Source organism: Pinus tabuliformis, chromosome 9, assembly GCF_031772625.1.
Source record: "Pinus tabuliformis cultivar Carrire ecotype Pingquan chromosome 9, CPIR1, whole genome shotgun sequence".
NCBI lineage: Eukaryota > Viridiplantae > Streptophyta > Pinopsida > Pinales > Pinaceae > Pinus > Pinus tabuliformis.
In genome coordinates, this window is record NC_142307.1 from 334179223 (window position 1) to 334185058 (window position 5836).

A 5836-nucleotide genomic window follows, 5' to 3' on the forward strand; every position below is an offset into this window, starting at 1 on the left:
TGATTTCCTTTTCAATCAGCGGGAGGAGCAAAGGATTTATTGGTCTCAGTTTTTGCTTGAAAGGGATGGTATCCTTCTCTAAAGGGATTTTATGTTGAATGATATTTTTGTCATATGTTTTCAAGTCACTATATTCCCAAGCAAAGACATCAGTAAATTGCTTCATTAAATTGCAGTACTCAAAACTTTGGGCAGCAGATAGATGAGTGGACAGATTTATATACCTTGGATGATCTGGACTCCCTATATTATGCCTATAGACTGCAGATTGGTCTTCCTTTTTGGCAGCTTTATAAGGGACATCATTCTGGTCAAACAACTTCTCTAAAGGAACTAGGACTTTAGGTATATGATTGCTAGATAATTGGACAATGTTATTTTTGCCGATTTCGTTTCTAAGCTAGGACTGGAGATTTTCTTCCAAGGCTTCATTTTCTTGATTAATTTGCATTTCATAGAATTCATCAATGAATTGTAGAAACCTATTCACTTCATCATCATCTTCAAAAACTTTCCAATGCTGGACATTATCAGGTAAGGATGGTCTATATTTCATCTGAACTTCATAAACTAGTTTGGGAGGCATGGGAGGGATAAACATGCTAGCAGACACAGCAAGGGAATCGGCAAGCTGATTTTTTACTCTAGGAATATATGAGATACAAAAATTATCAAAAGAATATTTGAGTCTCCATACCTCATCTCTATATGCTTTCAGCCTTGGGTACTTTTCTTGAAATGTTTTGTTTACTTGTTGAATGATGAGATCAGCATCTCTAAACAACTTTATGTTTCTGATTTCTCGGTCTTTAGCTACGTTAAGGCCCAATATTAGAGCCTCATACTCTACTATATTGTTTGTGACTTGGAAAGCCAGCTTAAAAGATAGATGTGTACTTTATTGTTCTGGAGATATCAGCACCACCCCTACTCCTGCAGTCTCTCTAGAACATGCTCCATTAAAGAACATCTCCCAAACCTGACTTCCTTGCTCTCCCTTGGCCTGGACTATTGGTTTCTTAAGCTACAATGAGACCTTCTGGGATTCTTCAATTTGGAGGATACATGCTCCAAAAGCGGTATCCACAGCATAAATGGGATGATTAGAAGGATTCTTCTCATCACTGATGATGTAGGCCAGATGTGCTTCTCTATACAATCTCCTGCTTTCCCCTCCAAAAGCTAGGACAGTGGCGTAAGATAAATCATTTTGTAATGTCCCACCTAGTCTCTTAATCCACCCTCTGGACAGCAGCATGCCAAACTTGGGAGGGACGTCTGCTACCACAATGTCCATCATCATGCTCTTCATGGGCAGCTAAGTTAGGGTAATGGCTAGGTCTTTGATTAATCCTAGGCATTTTACCTTTCTCGAATCAAATGAAAATAAATCATGATATGGTCTGGTAATATCAAGGCCTAACTCTTCCATGACAGCTTTTGGCATCAAATTGTGGCTGGCCCCTGTGTCTAGCAGGCAATTATGGAGAGTTTTGTCATGAATGGTCAAGGAGACATAGAATGATGGGGAGTTATTATCAGCAGGTTCAATCATTGGGCTAAGAACAACTGCAGGCTTATCATCTTGCAAATTGACGTAGTCGGTGGAGGCTTGTGAGGCTTTCAGCTCAAGAGCATCAAGGATAGGATTTCTAAAAACTTCACTCTTTACAAGCTCTAACAGGGGTACAGATATTTTTAACTTATGGACTTCTGATTCAAAGATGAAAGGGGAAGGAGACTTATCAGGACCTCTTACCTCTTGAGCTAGTGCTTTGAGGATGACTGGATCAGCTGCTGGCTTCTTCTGTCTGATATTCTGTTGCTATGTTGAGACAGCGGCTCTTTGGGCAGGATTCTCCTTAACATTGTTTCCTTTTGACCTTAGATTATATCTTTGTTGTTCACCAGTCTACAGAACAACCTCTCTGTCCCACTCTTGACTGGCTTGGTCTTGGAGTAATGATTCTTCATAGGCAGCCAATGTCAAAAAGGCAGCACTGCCTTTATCTTCCATGCAATGAATTTTATCCTCTTCTTCAAATTGCTCCTCTTCCATGACTACATTCTGGAAGGGAGCCTTCACTCTTTGCTCTTCACCGGCTTCTTTACCTCTATGAATGATCTGTAATTGCTCATTTGCTCTTCTGAATGGATTTGGGTTTCTTGGAGCAAATGTGTTTGGAATCCTTGCCTTTCCAGAACTCTACTCAACCTTCAACTTAGATATCTCAGCAGCCAATGACTCTATCATTTTAGTCATTTTGCCTAATTTAGGTTCTGAAGATGAAGCGGAGGAAGAAGAAGCCTCACCTCTCTGCCTCCTTCTATCAGCATGACTTTTGAACTTTTCTGCAGCCATGATATTAGATTCCACCTCTAAAGTTGCATCTTGCATTTCAGCTAGAGTGGCACATCTCCTTTCTCTTAAAAGTAGGCAGAAATCAGAGTCAAAAGCATTGGAAAAGGTGAGTTTGGCAGAGGTGGGGGTAGGCTTTACATCAGCTGGTATCTTACTATACATACGGTTAAATCTTTTATTAAAATCAGGCAATGATTCCCCATTCTCCCTCTTGAGGTTTCCAAACTCGGTATGGTAATAGAGTAGGTCTTTCTTATCTCCCCAATGCTTTAAAAACGACATCATATAAGGCTTCAATGTCTGCTATGGACCTAGGGGACAATTATCTGAACCATTTTCTAGCCTCTCCATCAAGGCTCTGGACAAAAACTCTCATCCACACATCATCTTCACTGATATCTAGGTTATCAGCATAACTATAAAAAGATTCAAGGTGTTCTTCAGTTGTTACTCCCTCTGTACCAATGAACTTAGGCATATATTTCTGATACTCTCCTGCAGGCATGGCATTCAAAGGAATAGGCAAGACCAGGGGTCCATACCTAGCAGCTATGATTCTTTCCATCTTTGTGGGTGCTTGCTGGCCTGCCATCACTAGGGTGGGTGGAAGGATAATGGCAGTTTGAATAGTAGGGAGCAGTGAAATGGATGACAGAAACAAAGGAGTATGAGGGACTTTCTTTGGACTGAGATCCAAAGGGGAACTGGATGAACAAGGAGCTTTATGAATCTCTAAGGGTATTTCTTCACTAACAATGTTGGGCTCTATATCTTCAAACTGTATATTCTCAACTATAATCTTCTCTCACAGAGATACATAAGATTTTTTAGGCTTACCTGATCTTGATGCTCCTTTCTATGATGTTTTCCTTTGCTTAGCAATCTTCTCAGGGTCAGGCACTGGGTTAGTTGGTGATTCCTGAGGATTTCTCCGAGTATGCCTCACAAACTGAGCCAGAACTATAATGTGGAGTCGCCACTAGGTTGGTCCTCCAGTAGAGTCGCCAGATAGATGATTACAACCAGAAATGTGTCCAGGATTTGTCTATCATCAAAGCTGGAACTATGTCGTTCTCCTAGGGAAGCTGAGCTTCAATCTCCTCTCCCTGGCAATGGCGCCAATTAATGTTATCACCCCAAGAAACTCTCCTAGGTTGTAGCTCGGAGATGCCTAGGAACATACAAATTCAACTTATTGTTGCAAATGGATGAATGGAGGGAATGATGCTTATTCAAGCCAGATAACCACTTCTATTTTGCTTAACTTCAAATATGCGTGAACACCCCCAGAATACAAGGCTTTAGACCACCAATTACTCACAGTTTAAGGATTGGGTGATTATGGAGAATCCTGACCACACCAGCAGATGCACAAGACCATGTGATGGCCTACTGCAGCCAGTAAAGAAGTCTGCAAATCTAATCTACCAATGCATAGACAGGATGACATCTCTCTGGCACTAGATGGAGAGAAACCTGAATGACTTTTGCAATGATACATACCAGATTTTAACACAGAGCTAGGATGACAGCTACTCTAATGCTAAACATTAGGAGTTCAAGCATACAGCATATCATGCACAACTTAGAAGAGAAGATAAATGGAAAGTGAGCAATTAACAACAAAAGAAGCTTGTATTAGCTGAAAATGAAGACGAGACGCTGCAAGTGTCAAAATAGTTACAGTCTCCAGAATTTAAACCTTACACCAAAACATCAACCATCAACCCTGATTACATCTTGTTTCTGGGTATATATAGAGTTTCAATACAAAGGCACTCAGCCATTCTAAGTATGGAGGGGCCATAATTGGCCACCAACTGCATTTAGTTGCTAGGTTGAGTCTCTGAGTGCATTTTCTTGCTTTAGGGGGTGAATCTGATCTTTTCGCAACTGGAGTGTCGTATAGGATGAAGCTCCATAACTGTTAAATGCAGTTATCTGCTCGAGCTCTGTCATTTTCCTTCTCGGCCATACTATTTGTTAAATATGGTGGTTAAGGAGCAACTGCAAACAATACTGGAAAATTGGCCACCTTCGTCCTTCGGGTGCACAGAACAGTCAAGGGACGTGGACGGCATGGCAAATAGACGAGTTGGTTGAAGGAGAAAGATTGGCCATCGGATCGGTAGAATAGACGGCAAAGATGGCTTGGCATGGCTATCAAGAAAAGCGAGGGCGGAATGAATGTGGTTCGTTAGATCCAGAGTGGACAGATCCAACGGTCGTCGGGCAGCGGAAGCACGCGGTGGTTAACAGGTAGGAATATGGGTTTGAGTGGTAAGCGGTTTTGATCGCACTGCTATTGATCGTCGAGCGGTAAAAGGATAGCGGAGCATGATCCCATTCAAAGTGTGACATGTGGCAGCGGGGGAGAGGGGAAAACCACCCTCCATCGCGCGTTACCATCACATCGGATTACGGGCACGGGGAGAGTGAACGTCGTCCAATCGTGGCGGGGATGATCGGACGGCGGGGAAACCATCGTGCAGGTTTACCATAGGATGTGACGGGGAACCGTTGGATCGGGGTGGCGGAGATCAATAGCTGATGTTACGGCAGTGAGAGTTTGTCAAGGTGCGTAGTCATATGGGCACGGGTTTATGGGGTATAGGGTTTAGCACTCGGGGCTTAAGAGCCAGGGCCTTTTATATGGTTTTTCAACCAAAAAGCATGGGAAACGGAGATGAAGGGAGGGTTAGAGAGGTAAAGGGGGAAGGTGAAAATGACCAGTATAGGCCTCCTTTGAACATAACCAAGGACCGAGCTTGTTTTTTATCCTCAAGTATCATCAATATGTAGTAGAGCTAATAGTGTCCATATTTATCGCATATGGCGCACGCATGGTTGGTGCATACTCCCTTGTTACACAAGGGTATGACTTTCACTCCTTTTGGTGGAGTTGGGGTTACTAATGGTTTAGAGGCATTCATGATTGTTTTTAACTCATCTATTTCAGGGCATATATGAGTTGGGTGCTTGAATTCCTCGCATAATGTGCAGGCTTGTACAGGTTTGGAGGCATTGAAAGTTTCTCCTTTTTTATCATTTTGTTTTGCTTTTCTAGCAGCTCCAATTGTGGTAGGTGTCAAATGGTTTTGAGTAGGTGTGTTCCTCTAAAACAAAGGTACAGGGAAGCTCCCTTCCTACATGTGTCTTGACTCAGCTGACACAGTCATGGGGATTAGGTACCAAACTGGTATTGCGAGAGTCATATTTGGTAATGTGAGGGTTTCCATGGCTTGGTGTGAGACTAACCCAGGTGGGCACCATAAGAAGGGGGTTTGCATAATTGCGGGAGGTAAAGACTTGAATTCTTCAGTTGCAGGGGGTGAGGTGTTTGGAACTGATTCTGGTGTTTGGGTGGTGTTTGATGAAGTCATCATGCAAACCGATGCTCTGGTATTTGGGACAAGATATTTTATTACCGGAGGGTCTCCTGGGAATGTTCTTAGGAGGTTTGATAGCTTAAAC